The sequence below is a fragment of the Trachypithecus francoisi genome, unplaced genomic scaffold (assembly GCF_009764315.1).
Source record: "Trachypithecus francoisi isolate TF-2019V2 unplaced genomic scaffold, Tfra_2.0 Lachesis_group4, whole genome shotgun sequence".
Taxonomy (NCBI): domain Eukaryota; kingdom Metazoa; phylum Chordata; class Mammalia; order Primates; family Cercopithecidae; genus Trachypithecus; species Trachypithecus francoisi.
Genome location: NW_022681469.1, coordinates 49,564,571 through 49,592,039, shown reverse-complemented (window position 1 = coordinate 49,592,039; position 27,469 = coordinate 49,564,571). Strand labels below are relative to the sequence as shown.

The 27,469-nt window shown below is 38.5% G+C and overlaps 1 long non-coding RNA gene and 1 pseudogene across 1 annotated transcript in view; one reads left to right on the top strand and one right to left on the bottom strand.

Annotated features, from left to right (window-relative positions):
- Positions 1-12,632, top strand: part of LOC117072375 — a 37,269-nt gene extending 24,637 nt beyond the window's left edge. Inside the window, exon 5 of the long non-coding RNA XR_004432770.1 lies at positions 12,438-12,632. This is a non-coding gene — a long non-coding RNA (uncharacterized LOC117072375). The remainder of the gene's footprint in view (positions 1-12,437) is intronic.
- Positions 12,633-25,080: 12,448 nt separating this feature from the next.
- On the bottom strand, positions 25,081-26,078 carry LOC117072136 (annotated as a pseudogene).
- Positions 26,079-27,469: the final 1,391 nt, after the last annotated feature.

Sequence of the window (27,469 nt, the reverse complement as noted above, 5' to 3'; positions counted from 1 at the left end):
AAATTCTATGTTCAAATGTGATTTTCAGTGCAATATTCGTGACTCAAATATTTATATGGCATTTCAGTTTAGCACACCACAATTATTCTCCATGTATTGCCAAATGAAAATCTATTTGCTTCCTAACAAATTTGGTTTCAATTTGTGATGTAGAAAAAACATAAATAAAACTAAGAAAATAGGATTTTGAGCAGGGACATGATATGCCCTGACTTAGGTTTTAAAAAGATCATTCTGGCAACAGTTTAAAAATAGCCTGTAGAGGAAGTATATTGAGTATCTTCTATTTGCACCTCCCAATTTATTCTCCATCCTGCTCTCTGCCCCAGGAGTTTGCCCCATACGTATGGCATCAACTGACTTCCTTTCTTTTGGCTCTTAGTTGGGTATGTCCAACAGAGGTACATTAGCTACCTCTTGAGGTTAGCCTCACATTCCCCTTTTCAGCTACAGCTAAGCATTTACCTACAGGTTTTTAGTTACCGAGCATTTACCTAAAGGTTTTCACTTACTTCCCTTTAGTAGCCTCTTGCTTCAAGCCCAAGCCTTGAGAGTTCATTTACTGTGACATGAGATACCAGCAGGAGCCCATATGGTATTGCTACAAGCACAGTTGAAAGTGTGGAAGAAGTTAATACCCCCTGTGTTAACCCTCAAACAATGGGAAATGGGAGTGATGGATAAATGCTTTTTCCCATCAATCTTTTGCTGACCTATCTAAGAGTCATTCTGTGTGTTACTGAGAAGTTCCAAGAAGGATGAAGCCCCAGCTGCCTCTGGAGAGAACCAAATTCAGCAATGCATGTTTGCATTAACTTTTCCTTTTTTTATTTCATTCTTTCTGGTTCCTCTTACTCACTTCTTGTGTCACCTACCGAATGATATACCTGTACATGAGTGTCTGTTTTAGCCATTGCTTTCACAAAAATCTGAAAGCCAAGATTAAGACACTAATAGGGAGGCACTGAGAGAAGATCTAGAAGCTATAAGAAGAGTGAGGTTGAGATAACAATTTCTCTGGCTTTTCTGACCAGTCATTGTGGGTTTATTCCATCTTGCTTGTAAGGTCAAATACAAATTAAAAATAAGGGGTTTTATACTCCCTTTTGCAAACAAGGAAAGAGACTCCCCTCCCCTCCCTTAGAGCATTTACTTAGAAAACTTGTAATTATATATTCTGTCTCTATTTGAAATGGATGTATATCTTTTTAAGACCTAGGTAAGACTTCTGCTAGCTTTTACCTCAGAAATGTCTTTCTTAAAGACCTGGGGACCATCTCTTTGAAATGTAGTCAAAGAAAATAGTGCTGTTATCTTCAGATTTTAGTGGAAGGGTAACTTCAGTAGGCACCTCACTCTAAGTTGCAAAACTATCTCCTGTCATTAAGAAATGTGAGATTTAGTTTTCCCTCATATATAGTCAACTAACACTGATGGCCACTCTAATAGTCAGGTGAATTTATGATGAAGTGTTTATGACAAATGTTGCTGTCAAGTCCTCTTACTTGAAGACAAGTTATTATCTTGAGAATATATATGTATTGTATTGAATAAAAGACAGATTTTTTTTCTGCCTTTGAAATCTCTTAGCAAATTGCCTATGATGCAAGTCACATTCTAGTTTAATGCTTATTCAATAATAATTTTTGTTTTCCTTTTACCTTTGTAAAGAACTTTTCAGAACTGACAGATTTTGTTTTTCATTATGTTTCACCAGAACTTCCAATAGTCATAGCCCTTACCATGTGGCTCTCCCCTGGGTCTGATAACTACTTCCTGGCCTAGATTATCCAAGTCTGGGTGTGGTGATCACTCTCTATTGTTACTAGCCTCCAACTACTGCAATTTTTTTCTTTTTTCTTTTTGCTTTTTCCAAACCATTCCAACAACTTTATAAACATTTTATTAAATTCTTCTAATTAATAAATTTGAGTGTGCTATTTATTTCCTTTCAAGACCATGGCTACCAAAATAGAAGAGATTAAAATGCAGAGAAGTTAGATAGGATATTATTGTTGAAACCACTCTTGCAAAAATTATAGTAGTGAGAGAAATCTATCTAACCTAACTGACTCTATCTTGCTTCTGGCCTCACAAGATAACTGCCTTTGTTAACTTTAAAACAAAGATAATAACAGTCCTTCTGGAAGCTAAACCCCTCCTTGCTTAGGGACCGAAATTGCCTTATAAAATTAATTAAAGGTCACAAAATTAGGATTAGGGGACAAATCTGAATTCTGCTAAGATATAGGCATCATTAAATGATAACTAACTATTGTTCTCCAGCATGCCTTTCTATAATCATTTACTGTTCTGGAGGTCACAAGATTTGTAACTTCCCCAATTGCTCCTATATATAACATAACTATTATCAAAACCTAAGATTGACATTTGAGATGTTTTTCAGACTCTTGCATTCTGACAACTGACTGACTCCACCTGAACCTCTGACTTACACCAAGGAAATGGCTCCCACACAGAAGCTGACTCAGTGTCTGAAAACAGTTTGGACACTTCCATGAATTCATCCCCAACCAATCAGCAGTATTCATTTATTAGAACCCTGGCCACCACATTATCTTTAAAAACCCAAGCCTCTGAGCTTTCAGGGAAGCAAATTTGAGAAATGTCTGCCATCCTTTTGCTTGGCTGGCCCTGAGATAATTAAACTCTTTCTTTGCTGCAATATCTGTTGTTCTTAATATATTGGCTTTTCTGGGCAGGAGGCAAAATGAACCCATTGAGTTGTTACATCATATAATCCAAGTAAAATATAATAACGGCTGTTCAGTAGTAATGGGAGATTTAAGAAGTAGATGAATTATTCTTTAAAACAGAAAGAATCAACCGGATTTGCTAATGGATGGCAATTTAATATGGTCCGTAAAAGAAAGAGGGCACACAAAAAAGACTCCAAAATATTTGGATTGATTCACTAAAAGGATAGAATTCTTTTTTACTCATATGGAAAATATTTGGAGAAAAACATCTTTGCAGTAAGGGAAAACAAAAGCTTGTTCTTGTGCCTGTCAAGTTTGACAGGAGTATATGCTTTCCAGACAGGGATGTTAAGAAATCTGTTCCATGCACCAGTTCAGGGTAGAAGTTCAGACTGGAAGGATGAGTATATGGGCATCAGTTTAGAGATTTGAAAATATTGAATCAGATCACCAAGAAAATGTGTATGAACAAAGAAAGAGGATATTCAAAGACTGATCTCTGGGCTACTCCAATGTTTAAAGCTTTGGGAGGAAAGAAAACATAAGCTGTCAATTGTATCAGGTTGTTCTTGCATTTATATAAAGAGATATATGAGACTGGGTAATTTCTTTTTTAAAAAAAGAGGTTTAATTGGCTCACAGTTCTGCAGGGTTAAGGGAAGCATTGTGCTGCCATCTGCTTAACTTCTAGGGAGGCCTCAGGAAACTTACAGTCATAGCAGAAGGTGAAGGGGGAATAGGCACCTCACATGGTGAAAGCACAAGCAAACAAGAAAGAAAGTGGGGAGGGGAGTGCCATACACTTTTAAATGACTAGCTATTATGTGAACTCAGAGCAAGAGCTCACTATCACCAAGGGGATGACCCAATCCATTCATGGTGGATCCTCCTCCATGATCCAAGAACCTCCCACCAGGCCCCACTTCCAACACTGAGAATTATATTTTAACATGAGATTTTGTCAGGGACACATATTTAAACTATATCAGTTTACACCTAGACCATTCCAAATCTCATCTCCTTTGTACATTTCAAAATACAATAATCTCTACTCAATAGTCCCCTTAAAGTCTTAATCCATTCTAGCATTAACTCAAATCTCAAGTTCAGTTCAAGTCAAAAGTCTCATCTGAGATTTATTTTCTTCCACTTATGAGCTGGTAAATTCAAAACAAGTTACTTTCTTCCAAGATACATTGTGGGTATAGGCACTAGGTAAACTTTCCTTACTCCAAAAGGAAGAAAAATCCCTCAAAGAAAGATGCTACAGGACCCATGCAAATCTGAAATCCAGCAGGGCAGTGATTAAATCTTAAGACTCCAAAATAATCTCCTTTGACTTCATATCCTGCATCCAGGGCACAGTGGTGCAAGGAGCAGCCTCCCAAAGCTCTGGGCAGCTCTGCTCCTGTGACTTTGCAGATTATATCCTCCATGATTACTCTGACAGGTTTTTGAGTGCCTGTACTTTTCCAGTAGGGCATAAGCTGCCAGTGGATCTACTATTCTGCTTTTCTGGGGTCTAGAGGACAACAGCCACTTCTCATAGCTCCACTAGGCAGGACCCCAGTGGCAACACTGCATGTGGGCTCCGACCTTACATTTCCACACTTCCCTAATAGAGGTTTTCTGTGGTGCCTCTGACCCTGCAGTAGGCTTCTGATGTGCATGCAGGCTTTCTCATACAGCATTTGAAATATAGGCAGAGTCTATCCAGCATTTTTCACTCTTACATTCTGCACACTCACAGGCTTAATACCACATGGAAGTTGCCAAGGCTTATGACTTGTACCCACCAGAGGAGCGGCCCAAGCTGTATCTGGGGCCCTTTGGGCTGAGACTGAATCTAGAAGTGCTGGTATGTGAGGAACAGTGTCCTGAAGCTACACAGAGCAGCAGGGCCCTGGGACTGGTCCCCGAAGCCATTCATTCTTCTAGGCATCAGGGCCTGTGATGATAAGGGCAGCTTGGAAAATTTCTAAAATGCCTTAGAGGCCTCCTTCCCATTATCTTGGCTATTAGCACTTGGCTCCTTTTTAGTTATGCAAATCTCTCTAGCAAGTGTTTGCTCAACAGCCTGCTTGAATTCCTCTTCCTCCCAAAAAGTGTTTTTCTTTCTTTGCCACATGGCTAGGCTGCAAACTTTACAAACCTTTAGCTCTGCTTCCCTTTTAAATATAAGTTCCAACTTTAACTCATTTCCTTGCTTCTGCATCTGACCATAAGCTGTTAGAAGTAGCCAAGTCACATCTTGAATGTTTTGCTGCATAGAATTTTTTTCTGCCAGATACCCTAAATCATCTCTCTTTAGTTCACACTTCCACAGATCCCTAGGGTAAGAATACAATGCAGCCAAGCTCTTTGCAAAGGCCTCACATGTGTGACCTTTGCTTTAGTCCCCAGTAAGTTCCTCATTTCCATCTGAGACCTCCTCAGCCTGGATTTCATGTCCACATTACTCTCAGCATTTTGCTCACAATCATTTAACCAGTCTCTAAGAAGTCCCAAACTTTTCTCATCTTCCTGTCTTCTTCTGAGCCCTCCAAACTCCTGCAACCTCTGCCCATTACACAGTTCCATAGCCACTTTCACATTTTCAGTTATCTTCATAACAATGCCCCATTCCTCAGTACCAATTTTCTGTATTAAGCCATTCTTGCATTGCTATAAAGAAATACCTGGGATTGGGTAATTTATAAAGAAAACAGATTTAATTGGCTCACTGTTCTGCAGGCTTTACAGGAAGCATGCTGCTAGAATCTGCTTGGCTTGTAGGGATGACTCAGGAAGCTTACAGTCATGGCAGAAGGTGAAAGAGAAATAGGCACCTTACATGGCAAAAGCAAGAGCAAGTGCTGGGTCAGGTGCTACACATTTTTAAGTGTCAAGAACTTGTGTGAACTCACTTACCACCAAGGGGATGGCCCAAGCCCTTCATGAGGGATCTTCTCCATGAGCCAAACATCCCCCACTGGGCCTCACCTCCAACAATGGGGATTACATTTCAACATGAAATTTGGGTGAGGAAAAATATCTAAACTATATTACCAACGAAATAGGAGGAGAAGTAGGAAAAGTAGATGTCTCAGAAGCAAATGAATAAAAGGAGTGCTCAATGGTGTCTCATCCTTTAATAATTGTTGAGTAACATGAAGACCAATTAAACTTACCAACATGGAAATAATTGGTACCCTTGACATGAACATTTTTTGTGAAGTGATAAGAACAAAAACTCACTGGAGAATATGTGGAGACAAAAGTATAAGCAGTTGCTTTTAAGGACCATTTTGTATATGTTTTCCACAGAGAAACTGAGCAAGAGGAGATAAAATCTAGTGCACCTATAGAGAACTAAGAAAGGAGCATAGGCTGTTTATCCAAACTAAGAGTACAGAAAGTAGAGTGTATGGTCTCAAATGACTTCAGGATATGTGTTAATAGAAGCAAGGTAGGCCGGGCGCGGTGGCTCAAGCCTGTAATCCCAGCACTTTGGGAGGCCGAGACGGGCGGATCACGAGGTCAGGAGATCGAGACCATCCTGGCTAACATGGTGAAACCCCGTCTCTACTAAAAATACAAAAAACTAGCCGGGCGAGGTGGCGGGCGCCTGTAGTCCCAGCTACTTGGGAGGCTGAGGCAGGAGAATGGCGTGAACCCGGGAGGCGGAGCTTGCAGTGAGCCGAGATTGCACCACTGCACTCCAGCCTGGGCGACAGAGCGAGACTCCACCTCAAAAAAAAAAAAAAAAAAAAAAAAATAGAAGCAAGGTAAAAAATGTTTTCTGGTTGCCTTCATTTCCTAAATGAAATAGGAATTTAAATCTTCTCCTTGGAGAGAGGATGATGGAAGAAGAAGTGGAGATACAACAGGAGAAGAGAAAGTATATGATGGCTTTCTAGAAATTGGAAAAAATGAATGAACTATAAAAATATAGTATAATTGTACAACTCTACTAAGAGATAACTTGGGTCTAGTGATAATAAGTTCAAGGTAATACTTTTCAGCATGGTTGTATGCTCTTCTCTTGTGCCAGTTTAGCTGTTTGCAAAGGTAGAGTGACCCAAGAATTAGATTTAACCAGCATTGGGTTTTATTAGGAGAGAACTGAGAGACAGAGAGAGGCAAGACAGTTGAGGAAGTATTCAAAAGAGTAATTTTAGTGATGAATCCTGAAATTTATACTGAATAATAATGGAAAAATGACCACAAGATTAGTAAAGAACAGGAAAAAAATCGTATAATTATTGAATTTGAAGTCCTAATTTTAAAAATGTTGTTCTCAGAATACTAGAGGAAAGAATCAGTTGAGTGGAATAATTGGCTAGAGTGCTTAAAGTTGTATTTTTTTTAAGTATATTTTTATACTGGCTTGGGCAAATGGAAGATAGGGCTGTTTATAACTAATGACCTTATTTAAAAAGGTATATTGTATAAATTTGGAGGCAGGAATACTTGGAATAAAATTCTAAATATGTCACCTAATATATCTATAACTTTGAACAGATCACTTTAAGGGAGGAGACCATCCTCATATTGTCTTATGTCCAATTTCTGCCTCAAGGAAAAAGTAGGAGTTAAAGAAAAGACAGAAATGAAATCAGTAGTCAGATAGCCCAGCACTGCATTGCCGGCCCAGTAGTGAAAGATTGACCACTGACCTAACCGGTTATGTTATCTATAGATTCCAGACATTCTATGGAAAAGCACTGTGAAAATCCCTGTCCTGTTCTGTGCTGTTGTGATTACCGGTATACGCAGCCCCCTGTTACATACCCCCTGCTTGCTCAATCGATCACGAACCTCTCACGCAGACACCCTTAGAGTTGTAAGCCCTTAAAAGGGACAGGAATTGCTAACTCAGGGAGTTCGGTTTTTGGAGATGTGAGTCTGCTGAAGCTCCCAGCTGAATAAAGCCCTTTCCTTCCACAACTTGGTGTCTTAGGGGTTCTTGTCTGTGGCTTGTCCTGCTACAACTTTACCTGAAAGTCTGTTTTCTTGTATGCAAGTGGAAGATAAGAGTAGCTACCATAATGGATTCTTATGAAGATTAATTGAGATAATTCTAGATTAATTGTTAATTATATTACCTGGCACATTGTAGATACTCTATAAATATTCATTATTCATATTAGCATATAAGCTTTCATCCAATAAAGTTGTTTGTTGAAATAAACTTGACTTAAATCTAAGTCATATATATATATAAAATGACATTTAAAAATATGTCTAGATACTTACCACGTTCATTTAAACCAAAATATTTAGCTGACTTTAATGAGAAGATGATTTTTGTTCTGACCATGTCTATATGAATTAAACATAACAAACCATAATGAATGTTTTATTTAAAGTGTTTTACCTCTATACCTATAGTGAAGAGAAGATATTATCATCTTAAAGTTTAATGTAAGTTAATACATATTAGATGCAAAGTTAAATAATTGTCTGTTGCCTAATAACATGGTTTCATTCATTCATTCATGATTTTCTACACCCTAGACATTGTACTAGGTATTTGGGAAACAGACACACTAGAAATATAAAGGTAGGATGCAGGATCCTATATGGCTTACACTGTAGTGAGAAAAACAGTAAATGAATATTCTGTAAAATTAACTATATAAATACAGATAGAGAGAAGTCTTTAGAAAAGAAAGAAAAACATAAAAATGGATAATGAGAGAGATTAATCAGAATTGAAGGGATGTTCTGAAGAAGTTATGCTTGTAGGGGCCTGGATAATAATATGGCATTAGCCATATAAATAAATGTAGAACAAAACATTCCAGGTGGAAGGAATAACAAGTATGATGTAGTCAGTAAGTTAGGGATAATATAAGGGGAAAAAAGGGTAGAAATTATTCCTGAAGGGGCAAACTGAAGGGGCATTCCTGAAGGACTGACTGAAGTCCTCTTGAGAAGCTAGACATATGTTCTGAGGAACAGGCAGTCTGAAAAACCACAATGATCAATGTATGAAATGTATGAAAGAACCAAGAGTCATTCCTGACTCTCCACTTTGCCTTAAACTCCAATTCAATACTTCTGAAAACTCTGAGATCCCAGGACATACACAGAACTAACCACTTCTCCACTCCTTTAATCCTATCACTTACTCAATCACTATCCCTTTTATTCTTGATTATTAATATCATATCACCTTTATCCTTGATCATTAATATCACCCTTTTGGTGTTCTTACTGCTTCCACCCTTGGGTCTTATGATCCAACACAGTACACAAAGTCATCAATACAATGTAGAAAAGATAATGTTATTCTCCTGTGCATACAATCTAAGAGCTCCACTTTTTACACAAAATGTGAACTAAGGATCATATCATGGTCTCAAGGTCTGATATAATCTAGTTGCTCTAGTTGCTCAGAGTCCTGTCAAAATCGTTACTACACATTCTCTGGCCATTTCCTTTATGTTCAGATAAATGGTATATTCATAGACTTCCTATCCAAAAACCACTCTTGTAGTGCCTTTTTGACTTTCCAGGTCTTATATCAGAAGATATAAGCTTTCTCTGGCATCTCTGTGTGTACATCCTGTCTACTCTCTGGACTCTGCCATTCTGTTCCCTTCTCTATTACCTAAGACTATTTTTTAAATTCATAGTAATTATTTTCAGTAGTTATACTTAGTATCTTTGCCTATTTGTGCATATTATGATGTTGATTGGATTTAGGGAGAGAACACACTGAAATATTGTTCAAGCAAATACAGTTTAGATGGGAAGGAGGTGCATTTTGGTGGGTTATGAGAGTAACTCTGAAACCAGACTACTTTGGTTCACATCCCAAATCTACCACTTAGTAGATGAGTATAATCTCATGCAATTTATTTAATCTCTCTGTGCCTTATTTTCTCATGATAGTGATATCAATATCCAACTTCATAGACATGTTGTTAAACTTAGTCAATTCATGTGAAGAAATTGATATAATGTGTGACACATAAAAAGTACTTAATATGTTATTAAATTAAATTCTTATTTTGCTGTTGTTGTAAGGCTATCCTTAAAATCAATTGTGTGATTAATGTTTTAGGCAACTTATATTATTAAGAATAGCAAAACAGAAAGATTTTGAAGGGAAAGAAAAATGTCAGGAATATACTTCTGGTTCAACTTAAATTTCCATGTGATTTTAAAACTGGAAGGATCATGTAACTTGGTGAAAGTTTGACCTTTCTGGTAAACTTCTCCTATGATCACTTCCAATTTTTTATTTCTTCCCTGCTGTTTTCAAGTTTAATTCCTTTGTTGAAATAAATCTCTATCTTGAATGTGCGGTGACTATTAAATACCGCAATTGATTGCTGCTGTATGTTCTACTAATGAACCATAAGAAATTCTCTCTCTTGTCACTTTTACACAGCTGACTTCATTCACACTGCATAAATGAACACCTAAAAACAAATCAGTGTCAGTTTTTATTAATATGTAGCAGTTTTCAGATTATAGTTACCAAATAGGAAAACGTATTTGTTGGCTAAAAGTGAAGATTAAAAAATGATGAATTTCTGAGAATTGTATTTCAGTTGCAACCTTATAGAGAAGTAAATATTAGAGATAGTATCACAAAGTGGAAAGAACACAATGTGAGGCAGCAGACCTGAGTCTCAATAGCGGATCCTTCCCCTTACCAGTTGTGTAAACTTGGAATACTTAACCCCGTTGAGCCACAGATTTTCGATCTGTAAAACAGAATTCCTTTCCCGTTAAATACACACTATTCAGAGCAATAAGAGACCCCATTTGCAACACAGTGGTAGGTGAAACATTTTAGTGAGGGTAATAATTAGGATGTTAAATTCCCACATACTTGAGGGAGACAGTGGGTGTAGAGGGGAGAGATGCAAGACCTCATTCCATGGAAAAATGAGGTCCCTGGGCTTCAAAGTTCTTTTTGTGCATGCACTAGCAGACAATCGCCACTGTCCAAGGTGATGTCTCTTAGATGCTGAGTCCCTGCACTCCCTGTATGCCTCCTAAACTGGTGCTGTGGTAAGATTGAGGGGAGCACTGGCCATTCTACTTTGCTGAATTTGCTTCCTTTCAACTCCTACTATGATGAAAACATCTGACTGTTGCTATATCCTCAACTTAACCCTTGCTAAGATTGTCTGCCTTCAATTTCTGCTGCAAAATTTATCTGTACCCTAGTAGGATCCCTGACAGACTCATAGGCTGTCAACTCAGAATCCACATCTGAAGAGACATAAGGAGCATTCACACACGCCAGCTAGGGCCTGACCATTTGCTCTATTATCTTCATTAGCCTGTTACCTTATTTTGTAGCAAGGCTTTGCACAGAGTCTCTTTCTGGTGTCCTGATTCACTAAGGAACAAGGTAAATATTCCACGCTTTCTGTACTCCCTTCATTTTATTAAACACATATCTAAAGAAGGTCCCAGTGAATGATGTCTCTGAGCATTCACTCTCTCATGGATGGATCGACCCTATAACTCACTTATCACCAAGAAACTGTGGCACAAGTGACACTACAAGACTTCTGAGTCTAGGCAAGAAGCAGCATGGTAGTGCTTGCCATGGTCTTTCAGAATGCTTTCTTTGGAGCATATGAGAAATCTGAGTACTCTGGAACTGCCCTGTGAGGAATCTCCAGTTCCTCATGTTGAGTGTCCACATAGAGAGAGATGGTTAACCAGCCTCAGCACTTCCTGGCACCAGACGTACAGGGGAAGAAATCTCTCAAATACTTTAGCCTCAACAGTAATCTCATTGCAACTCCAAAGGAGCACCATCAGGCTGAACTCATCAGTTTTATGAATCAAAGAAAAAAATAACAACTCATTTTTGTAATCTAATGTGCTTTCAGGGGATATGTTCTACAGCGATAGATAAGCAGGACATCTTCTTTTGTTTAAAAGCTGAAGAGGGAAAATTAGGACACCAATCTGTTCTACTCACATGTCTATTTTTCTTCTTTCTTTTCACAATTCTAGGAGCTATAAATACATGCAGGTGTCATTGTTCTGCTGTTTGTGTGTGAGGATGTGGGGTTTTTGTTGGCGGTGGTGGTTCTGGTTTTATTTTGTTTTGCCATTCTTAACAGTAAACTGGTTTCTCCTCTATACTAATAGTCTGTAAATTTGTTTCGATCTTATACTCCTCCAAATAAAAAGACATGTTGAGAATTCATGTGCACATGCCCTGAAGGAAAAAAAAAATGATAGAATGTGGGAAGCAGAGAAGAAAAGAAGAACCCAAGCAAAAGTATAATTTCAGGAAAGTCTTGAGGGGAGTGCTTTAGCCTGATTCTGCAAAGAATTCCTGAAATGTATATTCTGTGTCAAAAATTTGTTCTGGCTTAAGGCAGAGGACCTGAGCTTTCATAACCTACACTGGTTTGTCACTAACTAAGGGCTTTCTGAGGAGGTGGCAATGGGAAGACAAATTCTGAGGACTTCTAGTTTCAACAGGCCAAGCAGCTGTAGTAGCAGCTCTTTGAAGAGCTACGGTTGTGTACTATTGAAAGAAAAAGTAGGCAGACACTGGGAATCAAAAACAGTGAAAGAAAGTAAAGGAGATTTCATTGGCACCAGCAATATCCATATATACCCCAATATATGTTAAGGTGGCAAACATAAAAGACAATAAAAAGATGTTGCTTTAGAAAGAGCCTCACAGGAAGGATTGTACAGAAATCACCCCAGAATAATTTTTTTCTTCTTTTTCTTTTTCAGGTACTCTTAGAAAGTCAGCTAACAAATCAAAAACTGATCTAAGACAAATGGCATTCAGAAAAGATTCCTCTTTCCTCTTCTCCCCACTTCTCTTCCTCATTCAAGCCAGACTGGGATACAAGTAATATATATAAAACATTCCAGCAGCTCACATTAATGAGTTCATGAAAACCTAATCGTTATCTACCCTCTATATTAAAATTCTATCTCATAGGTTCACATTAGAGTCTTCTGAATATTTGTTATGAAAGGGAGACTCTATGATAGTACCACAGTAACACAGCTATATGCTCACCAAGTACCTACCAGTGTGAGTACCACTGCCCTTCTCAGGATGCCTATTTACTTTTAATAAAATAATCTTGACATATATAAAGCAAGTCAAACAGATACTGAATCAAATAAATCTAAAACATAGTAACTTAAAAAACCTTTTCCTATCATGACAGTGTCATGACATCAATGGCTATTACGACAAGACACAAGAAACCTCTAGGCCAGATTAGGTGATATAGACTGAAGATGCCTTTATTAATAAAAATTCCTTTTATAGATGTAAATTTCCTTTACAAAAGGGCAGCTTTTCAGAGCTACTCCTTTGTCTGTGCAAAGCAAAATAATCTGCTCCAAATATGCCAAAGAACTATGTGTTGCGATGACATATTCTGGTTTTCTACAGTAATGTTTTGGGGGTAGTGTGTCCTGCCTCCCAACATATCCATCCTGCCATATTTCTTGTTGTTTGTTTTGTTGCCTACTCTACTTGCATTGTAGGTATTACCTTCAATGTATGGCCTCTTTGCATAAATGGTTTAAGCAATTTATAATTTCATAGGGTTTATTTGGTTGAAATGGGAGGGTATAATCTGCAAATCCACTTCACAGGCACATATTACTACACTATGTCACAATATGCTGAAGATAAACCAACTGGGGAGGACATCATTACTTATTATTGGAGAACCCCTATGACTGTCTCTGAGTAGCCCATACAACATAGAGGACATTTGACCATCTAACACAGGGCACAGAATTAGGACAGCTTTTAAACTCTATGGATTAAAATTAGTGAAGTATAATGTCTTATTTATTTTTAGATAAATCTAAAATTTTAATGTAGGATCTAGCATTTTCTTCCTACACCTAAGTCAACTTACCTGGTATAACATACCAGGGTTTATATACTTAACTTTCCTTTTTCTTATTTTTTTCCCCCAATTTCAATCAAACTATAAGTAAGTGAACATCACCATCATCAACATCACCATCATCACCACTCCTACTCTGCCCTCCTGCCTTCTCTGGTTCCTCTGAACTACTCTGAATTTGCCTCTTCTGGGTATGTCATGTAAGTGGAATTACAGAACATTTATCCTTTTGTGTGTTTCTTAGCTCTGCAGTAGCTGGAAATCTCCTTTGTTTTTCTGGAGTGATACATTTTGTTGCCTGTTTACTACATGTCCCACCAGCTTCTTTTTCTCTCATTCTCAATAAATGTTTGATGCTTTTCCAGCTAATCATAAATTTAATACTTTGTAATTTTATGTGAAATATTACATACTACAAAAATACACATATGGATGAACACATAGAATTTTTCCACAATCTATCCAAAACTATAGGTAATATATTTTCCATTATGATGTGAGTTGAGAGAAAAGTTTCTTATTTATAGTATTAATTAATGAGATAGCACATTATACTTTATTTGCATATCTTACTGGAAGCTAAAACATGCCAGTTGAGCTATTGTCTTAATTAATTGTCGTTCAGTGAACCACAGCGCATTGCATTTCATAAAGAAATAAGATCGACCACTGACTGTTTAATTCTCTTTAGCACAAGTGTTACAAATCACACTAAACAACATTAAAATAATTACTAAGTTATATATCCATATACACATACACAAACATGTAATTCTAGCTGTTCATTTAAAATAAGAAAGTAAATTGTTTTTGTATTTTCTTTTAAATTGGCATATAACAAAATTACTTATTTCTTTTTTACCAGTTTTATTCAAAAATCTATTTTACCAACTGATTTGTTCACTTCAGAAAATGTTAAACAACTTATTTTAATAAAATTACTCCAATTCGGCTTAGAAAGTTTGATCATAAATTAGAAAATTGAAACAACACTCGGAATTTGAAATACAAAATTAAAAAATTTCTTTTTTCCTAAAGATGTGTTCATAGCATATGATCAGATAATAATGAATAAACTTACATAGTTTTTTGTGACCATTTTTTTATTCACCAAGTACTCAGAAAATGTGATGTGGATCCTTTGATTTTTATATTAATAGTAGCTTCAATTATTTTTCTGAGCCTCTTTGTTTTTTGTTCGTTTTTTTGAGACGGAGTCTTGCTCTGTTGCCCAGGCTGGAGTGCAATGGCGCTTTCTCGGCTCACTGCAACCTCCACCCTCCAGGTTCAAGCGATTCTTCTGTCTCAGCCTCTGGAGTAGCTGGGACTACAGGCGCACACTACCGCACCCAGCTAATTTCTGTATTTTTAGTAGAGACAGGGTTTTGTCATGTTAGCCAGGCTGGTCTTGAACTCCTGACCTCAGGTGATCCACCCGCCTCGATCTCCCAAAGTGCTGGAATTACAGGCGTGAGCCACTGCACCCTTTTCTGAGCCTCTTTCATTGAAAATTCCCATTACTAAAAAAATAGAGGAATATAATTTCTTCATGAGTGGTATGAGTGTAGTTATGGACTATAGGGGAGAAAAAAACCTTTCTGACTACCCTCTGAAGTTGATAATTGAGTCTGTAAAATAAACTGACAGGAAACAGATTAACAACAGAAAGGGCCAACACGTTTATTACGTGCATGGGGCATCATCAAAGGAAAGAAAAGTGTGTACCCCAAAAGCCAGTGAGACTTAAAAGCCGCATACATGCTTTATAGGGAAGACTGGACGGGAGATGTAGGCAATTTAAGGGAGAGTGAATACTTTTGAAGAAAAATGAATGGGCCCTCCAAAGAACAGGTGACAGTCTGGGCGGTGTCAAATTTCAGTCTCTTCTTCTGTAATACAGTTAATCTTTACTGGGTAATGGATTCCTAGGGTAGAGACTCATGACAATTGCATTTCTTCTGTCTGTAGTCAGATAAGGGAACTTCACAGAAAGCACCTCCCTGTGTCCAGAAGAAAAGAGGAATGAGAGACAGGAGGGTAGAGAAGGTCGGAGAGACATTAGTTCTGAGGCTGCTTCTGAAGCCTTCCAATCTTCTTTAGTTCAAAATACTCTGCTTGCCAAGGTGGCATGCTTCATTATTTTCTGAATGCCAACAAGGCCAACAGGAAATTTTGTCTTCACAGAATCATCAACTTGTTGGTTTCTGTATACATCACTGAGATAGAACTCTCTGTGGCTTCTAGAGACTGGCATAAGTTTGAGTTTGTACATTATACTCCTCCTATTCACTCAAATATAAGAGTTAATGTTTGTAGTGCTCTCTCTACCAAAAATTTTGCTAGATCTTTTTTCATGCCTTATCTTATTGAATCCTAATAATCCTTTGAGGATAGGTACTACTATAAGCGACTTTCTTTTATAGGTGAAGAAGCCAAGCTTCAGAGATATTAAGATTGTGAAAGGAAAATAAAAACTTGAGAACCCAATTCATTATGCCAAAAGTAAAAAATTAAGCCGAAAGCTGAGTCATGAAAGGAAATGCCTTTCCTTTTGTTCCTCAGCAGACAGCTACAGAAAAAAGGTTAAATATCGCCACAGGTTCACCTTATCTTATGTAAAGTGCCAATATATTGTGTGTAAGACTAATGCATAATTGACTATTCCCGTTTCTTTTCCCTTGCAACATGTGAATTACCATACCCTGCCTCTTTCCCCTCCAACCCACTTTTCCCCTTTAAATATTACAGCCCTCAAAATTATCTTTGAAGAAAGGCACAGACCACAGACTGTTTCCGCGGTCCCTTGTTTATTCCTTCTGGGCATTGTTCTTAACTTTGGCAAAATAAACTTCTAAATTGATTGAGACCTGTCTCAGATACTTTTCTGTTTACAAGTTGTCAGAGGCATTTGAACCAGAGCAACTCCATCTTGAATAGGGGCTGAATAAAATAAAGCTGAGACCTGCTGGGCTGCATTCCCAGTAAGTTAGGCATTCTAAGTCACAGGATAAGATAGGAGGTTGGCAAGAGATACAGGTCATTAAAACCTTGGTGATAAAGCAGGTTGCAGTAAAGAAGCTGTGGCCCGAACCCACCAAAAACAAGATGGCCATGAAAGTGACCTCTGGTCAATCTCACTGTTCGTGATATGCTAATCATAATGCGTTAGTATACTAAATGGCATTCCCATCAGCACCATGACAATCTACAAATGCCATGACAACGGCAGGAAGTTACCAAATATAGTCTAAAAAGGGGAGGAATCCTTAGTTCTGGTAATTGACCACCCTTTTGCCAGAAAACTCATGAATAGTCCACCCCTTGTTTAGCATATAATCAAGAAATAACCATAACCATAAAAAATGGGTGAACAGCAGCCCTTGGGGCTTCTCTGCCTATGGAGTAGCCACTCTTTATTTTCTTAATGAACTTGCTTTACTTTATGGATTCACTACAAATTTTTTCGTGGAATCCAAGAACCCTTTCTTGGAGTCTGCATCAGGACCCCTTTCCAAGGTCACACAAGTGACTTGTCCAAGGTCACACAAGTATGATTCTCATGAAATCATTTGACTGATGAACAAATGGTTTCCTCCACACATCAGGATGCTGGTGTCAATGGCTATCAAAATGATAATGCCAATGGTATTACCTTTCTGTCATAACTTCTTCACTTCAAAAGATGGTGTACTTTTGTGCAACAAAAATCTGTTTAGATATAAGAAAGGTATTTCCAACTCTTCTGTTCTTACCCTAAATCATTCTGCCAGATATCCTAAATCATCTCTGTCAAGTTCAAAGCCCCACAGATCTCTAGGGCAGGGGCAAAATGCCATCAGTCTTTTTGCCAAAGCATAACAAGAGTCACCTCTGTTCAAGTTCCCAAAAAGTTCCTCACCTCCATCCGAGATCATCTCAGCCTAGACATTATTGTCCATATTACTGTCAGCATTTTGGGAAAAGGTATTCAAGAAGTTTCTAGGAAGTTTCAAACTTTCCTACATCTTCTCATCTTCTGAGCTCTCTAGATCTCTTGGAAGTTCCAAAGTTTCCAGCATTTTCCTGTCTTCTTCTGAGCCCTCCAAACTGTTCTAACCTCTGCCTGTTACCCAGTTTCAAAGTTGCTTCCACACTTTTGGGTATCTTTACAGCCGTGCGCCACTCCCGGTACCTATATACTATATTAGTTCGTTCTCATGCTGCTAATAAAGACATACCAAAGACTGGGTAATTTATAAAGGAAAGAGGTTTAATTGATTCACAGTTCAGCATGGCTGGAGAGGCATCAGGAAAATTACAATCATGGCAGAAGGAAAAGCAAACACATCCTTCCTCACATGGCAGCAGCAAGGAGAAGTGCAGAGTGAAATTTGGGGAAAAGCTCCTTACAAAATTATCAGATCTCATAAGAACTCACTACCATGAGAATAGCATGAACCACTCCCATGATTCAGTTACCTCCCAACACCTTCATGGCACGATGTGGGGATTACAAGAACTGCAGTTCAATATGAGATTTGGGTGGGGACACAATCAAACATATTAGAGGACTTAGATAAGTTTGCAGAAATAAATGCTTCATCTAAGCTCATTTATCATGTGTTCACCTTTAGCTCATGATACATTCCCAGCAAATGGTGATACTGGCAAACTAATTTTTTTTTTTTTTTGAGATGGAGTCTCGCTCTGTCGCCCAGGCTGGAGTGCAGTGGCCGGATCTCAGCTCACTGCAAGCTCCGCCTCCCGGGTTTACGCCATTCTCCTGCCTCAGCCTCCCGAGTAGCTGGGACTACAGGTGCCCGCCACCTCGCCCGGCTAGTTTTTTGTATTTTTTTAGTAGAGACGGGGTTTCACCGTGTTCGCCAGGATGGTCTCGATCTCCTGACCTTGTGATCCACCCGTCTCGGCCTCACAAAGTGCTGGGATTACAGGCTTGAGCCACCGCGCCCGGCCTGGCAAACTAATTTAATTCCATATTCTTTATTTAGGCATAAATAAAGCATATTTATATGTTTTCTAAATTACTATAAAATTTTACATTGATTATTAATTTCAGTTAATTTTTTATCCAGCTTCAAAATATATATAATTGTAGCAAATTTCAGATGATGGAAAGCTAATTTATTGGTCAGCTAGTTTTGAAATTAAAGAAAAATTAAATCTTTAAAATATAATTTTTAAATGGCTGTTTTAAGGTAGAGAAACTGAATCCCAGAACCTAAGTGGAACAGTTGAAATAAAGAGTTTTTTTCTTCCAGACCAATACCTGAGATGGTCATACTTTTCCCCAGGCCACTCCCCACACTTCTCCATGGTTCTAGATGCTATGTTGCGCCATGCTAAGAAGGTACCTAGACTGCAGCAGGGAGATGCTGCCTACAGTGAACTTGGTTGGACAGAGGAGCCAGACCTTCCAGTAACAGCCAAGATAAAAGAAGCCCACTACAGCCCATGTGGGAGAAAATACAGAAAGCAGTCTGTAAATCAATTGGAACAGGTTGATTCTAGAGAGAACCACCCTCCCCCACCCTTTGACTTAAGGGCAGGCCCAAATTGAGAAACTTAGTCACAGGCATAAACATCAAAACATCCTAGGGAAATACATCCTTCTGCCTGGATAACTGGCAAAAAGAGACTTTGTGAGCTGATAAGTATGGAGGAAATCCCTTTTGTTTCTCTATCTCTTTCTATCTCTTGCTCTCCCTCTTGTTTTCTCTCTCTTTCCTCTACCAATCTTCCCAAGGTCATGGATCTGCACAGTTGCAGAGGAGGTGGCTTTGTATCTAAAACTCAAGAGAAAATAAATTCTCTGTGTTGAGAAATAAGAAAAAGAGTCCCTATGGGACAAAAACTATGGAAAGAATTCTTGTTACTTTTCTCTCTCTTTTTAAATACTTCACCAAAGACAGGTTCATTAGGTAGAACTATGCAGTAATATGGAAGGTTAAAATGTTAAAAGAACATCTCACTTGCAAGTGAAACTGGAAAAAATGATTCTTTGAGCCTAAAATGTGAAGGATATCCTGGAGAAGAGACATATAGGGAAGAGGATCTTCTAATTCTGTGTATGAACCTATACAAGCCTCAGGGTCATCCTCAAACTGTATGTATGCATGTAATGCATCTGAGAACCATAACAAAGGCTTTGTGAATTGAACTACAATCTAAACAACACCTAAGTCACAAACACCTGCGAGGAGGATGCCAGGGGACAGACAGCAAAGAAAAGGTTTTGAAATCTGACACTACAATGTAAATGAGGTGAAATAGAGCATATAGTGTAAACCTAAATAGATATATTGCCAGCTAAAACAACAAGACTAACAAAACCAAGAGCTAAAGGGTATGGGTAACAAATAGAATTTTCATACATTGCTGATAGAGATACACTTTTGAAAATAGTTTAAAAATTTAATATAAACTTAAAACATATTCTTACCATATGACCCAGAAATTCTATTTCTAAATATTTACCCATATAAAATGTAAGCTTTTTATTTGCTTGGAAAACTATTTTAGGGAACATCATTAGGAAATGATCCAATCCTTACCAATTCTAGTTTTCTTTAGTTCATTTATTTGGTCATTTATAAAAATGAAATGTATAAAATAAATACAGGATGGATTTCGTATCCTGTTCAAGAGCTTTATTGAAAATCACCAAAAACTGTAAACAAGCCAATGTTCCTTAACTAGGTATATTAGTTTTCTTTGTATCGCTATAAAGGAATACATGAGTCTGGGTATTTTATAAAGAAAAGAAGTTTACTTGGCTCATAGTTCTGCAGGCTGTACAAGAAGCATGGTGTCAGTAACTGCTTCTGGTTAGCACCTCAGGAAGCTTTCAATTTTGGTAGAAGGGGAAGGGGAACTGGCCACATGGCAAGAGGACCAAGAGAGAGGAGGGGGTGGTGCTACACTGTTAAACAACCAGATCTCTTGTGAAGGAGTAGAACAAGAACTCACAGGGAGGGCACCAACCCATTCACAAGGGATCCACCACCATGACCCAAACACGTCCCACTAGGCCCCACCTCCTACACTGGGAATCACATTTCAATATGAGATTTGGAGGGGACAAATGTCCAAACCGTATCACTAGGGGATGGAGAAATAAGTGGTGATACATCCAAAAATGGAATATTACTCAGCAAATAAAGGGAACAAACTATTTATGTGTAAATGAATCTCAATTGTTTCATGTTAATTGACAGTATCTAGACATACTACATGAGTCAATATATATGATATTTTGGAAAAAAAATTACTGTAGGGATGGAAAATAGTGTTTACTAAGCATTAAAAGGAAGCAGAAGGCCAGGTGTGGTGGCTCACACCTGTAATCCCTTGACCTTTGGGAGGTCATGGCAGGAGGATCACTTGAGACAAGGAGTTCAAGACCAGCCAAGCCTGGGCAATAGAGTAAGACCTTATCTCTACAAAAAAAAAAAAAAATTAATAAATTAGCCATGTGTGATGGCTCAAGTTTGTAGTTTCAGCTACTCGGGAAGCTGAAGTGGGAAGATCACTTGAGCTCAGGAGGTAGAGGTGGCAGTGAGCAGAGATTGCACCACTGTACTCCAGCTTGGGCAACAGAGTGAGATCCTGTCCAAAAAAAAGAAAAAAAAGAGAGAGTGAGAGAGAAAGAGAAAGACAGACAGTGAGTAGAAAGCTTAATGAGAAAGAGGTATTTTGAGAAAAACTCATGAGTTGATAGAACTGTTCTCTTTCCTGTTGGTGGTGTTAGTCACATTACTTAATTGTGAAAATTCATACAACTGTATACCAAAAGAGTAATTTTTAATTCAAATTTTGTAAAAACTGGCTGAATATCAGTAAAAACTAATACTTTGTATTTTTTAAAAACAAAACAGAAATAAGATAAATTGAAGTGTTCAAACACTATCTCTAAACGCCAAACTAAATTGACTTTTTGAGACGAAGCTGGTTTGCCTGCCAAGCCTATGACTCTAATTTACTAGTTGATACAGTGAGGCTATTCAGATAAATGCAAAATGAGGCAAATAAGGTTATTTTGGTGAGTGAGAAGACTATGGCTGTTGCTTACTGACTTTGCATCTTACTGAATTTGCATCAGTACTTTTGAACATATGGATATTGCCATTCTTTGCAATATGAAAATTACTGATAGGTGAAAATCTAAGTAATTTCATTTCTTTCAATGAGGGTTTCTGGAAAATAATGTCAGATTTTCATTTTACTTTATATATTTCATTTTTATAAATGACTAAACAAATGAACTAAAGAAAACTAAAATTGGTTAGGATTGTGTCATTTCTTAATGGTATTTCCTAAAATAACTGTGGAAGCAAGTTTAGTGACTGTTACCATACTCTCCTCAGTTGCAGGATGTTTGAGTACCTCCTGGCTCAAAATTTCCACAGATTGAAGAGATATGACTAGCCCAAGGTCACGACTTCTCTCCAAGGAAGGGCCATATCCAGTGAACGATCAATAAAGGAATTTAAAAGCCTAGACCCCTTGCCTCACAGCAAAACAACTGTGAAAGGCTCTTGAGCACTAGACCTCAGCTTGGGGTCAGCTGACGCTTTTGTAGGAATTCCGTCAGAGATAAACTTCTTCCTTTTACTTTCTTTCTGTTTTTTGTTTGTTTGTTTTGTTTGTTTTGAGTCTCGTTCTGTCACCCAGGTTGGAGTGCAGTGGTGTGATCTCGGCTTACTACAAGCTCCGCCTCCCAGGTTCACGCCATTTTCCTGTCTCAGCCTCCTGAGTAGCTGGGACTACAGGCGCCCGCCACCACGCCCAGCTAAATTTTTTTTGTATTTTTAGTACAGACGGGGTTTCACTGTGTTAGCCAGGATGGTGCTGATCTCCTGACCTCGTGATCCACCCGCCTCGCCTCCAGTTTTTTTTTTTTTTTTAATGTTCCTAGATATTGATCTGAAGAGTAGTCACTAATGCATTTTGTAAATGCAAATCTCCACATCAGAGTCTGTTTTCTTAGGAATCTGACCTATAGAGTTGGCTCCAGAAAGGGTTTGAGGAGGCAGACTCTGAAAGGAGATATTGGAGCTGTTTCACCTTCTGACGGGCTGCAGATGAGGAATCCAGCCGTGATCGTATGTCAAGTGCTGGGAGACCTGACATGCTGCAGTAATGTGATTGTTAAAACTTCACAGGCAGAAGGAAATTCATTGGCAGGTGCAATGTTTCAGGCTGAGAAAATGATTTCAGAAATTATATAATTGGATGGGGTATATAATATGCTGGAGAAAAACAATGCAAGACTGAGGTTGATTAATCACCAATGAAACATTAAGTGTGAAAGTCCTGGCAGCAAATAAAGACATTCTCATCTCCCATAATTGAAAGGTTGAAGAAGGTGAGGATGAAGTTCATATTTTAACCTTTACAGGCAGAAGAGGTTGAGAACAGGTTGAATTTTCAATCCTGGAAGGCCTTGATTAGGAAGGAGTGAGATCTTGAAACGTGAGATAGGGACACTCACGTTGATGCATTTGAAACTTAAATTACTAGATTCCACTTAAGTCTTTGACCTTCACTGGTAGCTCACTCCCTTCTATTAAAGGCTAGCACTCCCTGTGCTTAAAGATGATGGAAATGATTGTTTCTTGCAATAAAATACAAACTCTATCAGAATTTATTGCCATCTGCTCTTCTGGCCACCAGTATGTCTCAATATAACCTGACAAGGAAAGTCCTGGGTCTTTTGGAAGAGAAAAAGACCAACCTCAAAGGAGTTACAGAGCATATATCAGTATAGAACATATATCAGCAACATATATCAGTAGGCTGTGATAGAGGATGCATGGGATTGGATCCTGAGAGTACTGAATCAAGGAGGATTTATAAAAAAAATAGCTTATTAATATTGGGAAAGTCTTCCATAATGTAAAATTTCACACCCTAACAAAGACCCAGGAAATAATGATATCATGTTATTAGGAGGACTCTCAGCAGCATGAAGAAAGTGATAGACCATATTATATGCAAGAGAGGTGCCAGAAGTCTTATCAAAAGTAGTAAAAGAAGGGATTCAAAAGGTTCAGAGATACATGCTAGAGGAATATACTGTGTAAGTCACCAGATGACTGTTACACGTGAGATCTCATAGGACAATGGATTTATTGGTGATCTGGAATACAATGATGAGAAATGCACCAATATAATTGAAAAACTCAGTGATGGCCATCTTTTGTAAGCCAGGGAAGATGGTGGAAAATGCTCTCATAGAACTGGGTTCATTGGTAACAAGGGAGATCTCAAAATAATAGAGGCTAAGTGGATATGCTTAACCATCAGCAAGAATGTGTGCACAATTGCTGTAATAAGCAGCAAAATTAAGTGGAAGCCAGGAGACTCTGGCCCACAGAAAGCTATTCAGTTCCTAGGGGTAGGACAACAAAGGTTGTTTATCAATTGTAATAATAAAATATATTTAAGGATGAGTGACCTGGAGAATGAGGGCAGCTATCTCAATAAAATGTCACAATAGTTTCTGGACCTGATCCAAATCTCAGATCTGGAAATCAGATTTTGATTGGCCAAAAAAGAAGCTAGGTCTTGATAAGGAAGTACTCTGCAATACTATGGCAAGTGTATATGGCAATGACTTCCTCTGTTTTCTTCCAAAGCAACCTATGACCGGACCGGCTTCATGGGCCTATCATTTGCCTCTGCACTCAGAAGCGTTCTGTGCTTGGTTTAGTGCTCTGCTGTGATTATCACGAAATTCTTATTAATTTTTTCTTTGACTCTGTTTTTTTTATTACCAAACAAATTTATTTCTCAGAGTTCAAAACATTATGTGAGAAGATTTCGTGGCCTAGATAGAGATCCAGCTTCTTTTTTTTTTTTTTTTTTTTTTATTATACTTTAAGTTCTAGGGTACATGTGCATGACGTTTATATCATGTATAACTCCCCAATGCAATCCTCCCTCCTCCCCCCTCCCCATGATAGGCCCCAGTGTGTGATGTTCCCCTTCCCGAGTCCAAGTGATCTCATTGTTCAGTTCCACCTATGAGTGAGAACATATCTGTGACAGACTGGATTAAGAAAATGTGGCACATATACACCATGGAATACTATGCAGCCATCAAAAAGGATGAGTTTGCGTCCTTTGTAGGGACATGGATGCAGCTGGAATCCATCATTCTTAGCAAACTATCACAAGAAGAGATCCAGCTTCTTATGCCTAAAACTCAAATTCAAAGTGTTTCATTAATGTCCCTGCAAAGGACATAATATCATTCACAGAAAACCAAACACTACATGTTCTCACTCATAAGTGGGAGTTGAACAATAAGAACATATGGGCACAGGGAGAGGAATATCACACAGCGGGGTCTGTTGGGGGTTGGGAGGCAAGGGGAGGGATAACATTAGAAGAAATACCAACTGTAGATGATTGGTTGATGGGTGCCACAAACCACCATGGCATATGTGTACCTATGCAACAAGTGTGCACGTTCTGCACATGTATCCCAGAACTTAAATATAATAAAAAAGAAAAAGAAAAAAATAAGAATTCATATAAAGTAGAGGTTGAAAAAAAAATTCAAAATACTGTGGGTCGAAGTAGTAGATTATGAACATAACCATCCTCACTGCCACTGCTGTAGCACTTGCCATCAGGATGGAAGGCAACACTGTTGATAGGTCCAAAGTGCCCCTTGACCCTTCTGAACTCTTCTTCAAAGGCCAAATGGAAGAACCTGGACTCAAACTTACCAAACCTGGTGGAGGTTGTGGTTGTATCCATGGCTTCCTGACCACTGCCCAGCACAACATGATCATAGTTGGGGGAGATGGTAGTTGAGCTGATGAGACGTTCTGTTCAGAAAGGCTTCTGATGTTGAAGAGTTGTAGAGTCAAAAAGCTTGGCTGTGTTGTCTTTGGATGCAGTGACAAACATGGTCATGTCCCTGGATAAATGGAAGTCGCTGATCTGCTGGGAGTGCTCCTTAACATTCACCAACACCTCTCCAGGCTTGGCACTATACTGGTTGAGCTCTCCACTCTCATGGCCTGCAATGATGCACTCCCCACAGGGCACTAGTGATGTTAGAGTTATTGCAAGGGATCTTCCGGTGGGACTCGTTGTTGTCAGTCTGGCTCGGATCCTGCAGATCAAATAAGCTCACAAAGCACTGATAGCTTTTCTGCTTCTCTGTGGATAACATGATGATATTGCCCCCAAAGTCAAAACTGTGGATCCACACAGCTGAATTGTTCTTGAGTAGGGCCAGCTGTTTCCAGAGATGACAGTTGTTGTCAGCTGAATGGACAACATGCTTGGTGTCCCAGTCAGCATCCACATACCACACAGCTCTGGTATGGCCCATGTAGATGCCCAGCCTCTCACCATTCACAGAGTACCATGCATTAACGATAGGTTCCTTGGCCGCGGTGAAGAGGAGGTCTCCTTCACAGTTATACTTCATCTGCCTAATGAACCACTCATGGCCCTACAGTAGGACCAGCTTCATCCCAGCAGTGATGCAAGGAAAGCTGCAACTGATTCTGTGTTTTATATGTCTGATTTAACAAAGACTATGTATGCAAGCAGAGGAGATTGAGTAGGTACCATCTGTGTGCTTTCCGATTCTTGTCATTCCACTTGCACATAGTATCACCCCATGAAAACGGAAATCCAGTGGATCAAGGCAGCATGGGAATTCATTGAGACTCCGTGTGAGAACAAGTGTGTTGCACTTATGACTACATAATGTGGTGTGCTACACTTCATCTGCCTAATGAACCACTCATGGCAGCAGTGATGCAAGGAAAGCTGCAACTGATTCTGTGTTTTATATATCTGATTTAACAAAGACTATGTATGCAAGCAGAGGAGATTGAGTAGGTACCATCTGTGTGCTTTCTGATTCTTGTCATTCCACTTGCACATAGTATCACCCCATGAGCACGGAAATCCAGTGGATCAAGGAAGCATGGGAATTCATTGAGACTCTGAGTGAGAACAAGTGTGTTGCACTTATGACTACATAATGTGGTCCCGAAGGCCACATTTTCCAGTTGAATCAAAACTTGCTTTAAACACAGAAGGAAGGCAGTTACATTCTAAGAAAAACAATGTCCAGGGAGCCCTTTTATCTCCTTCCTTACTCTTGTTATTTGCCTGCATTCGTCAACCACTTATGCTGAAAATGATGATGTAGAAGAAAAGAGAGCAACTTACGTCCTTTCCTTTAGACATTCCTGACTCATAGTAACCTGAAGGCAGAAACCATTGGTAGAACGTGTGCATATCAACAAGTAAAATTAAAATGGTTGGGTTTTATGGAGCATCTCAATTTCTGAAAAGAGTGAGGTATATATACATGCATGAGTTAGAAAATAAGAATTATATCATTTTGGCAATTCCTCATATGAATTAAATGTTCTCATATTTGCTTTTAAAACTAGCATTGCACAATGTTAAGGTGAACAGTATTTCACCTTAAATATGAGAACATTTAAAAGAAGTATTTGGGAATACTTCTTTAACCCATATTCTAAGTAATGTAAAAGGCTTCCAGCTTTAAGTAGGACCCAGAGCAGAAAAGAAGTCTGCATCAGGTCTAACCTGTGGAACATATAGCTAGAAAGGACACAGCTATGGGTTCATGGGAAGTACCCATAGAATAATCACAACATAGACCCATAGCATTCAGGATTATCTATAGTGAAGAATAATAAACATTTTTGAAAAATAGCTCCTTGTGAGCTATTGAACCTATTAAAAAAGAGAGATACCAGTTAGCCAGAATTGTCCATTAAAAGTTATATTCTATCAGACACACCAAGTCACAGTACAATGGAAATAATAGATTAGGCATGACTAGAGGCAATAAAAGGGTTATGCAGACATAAGTAGGAT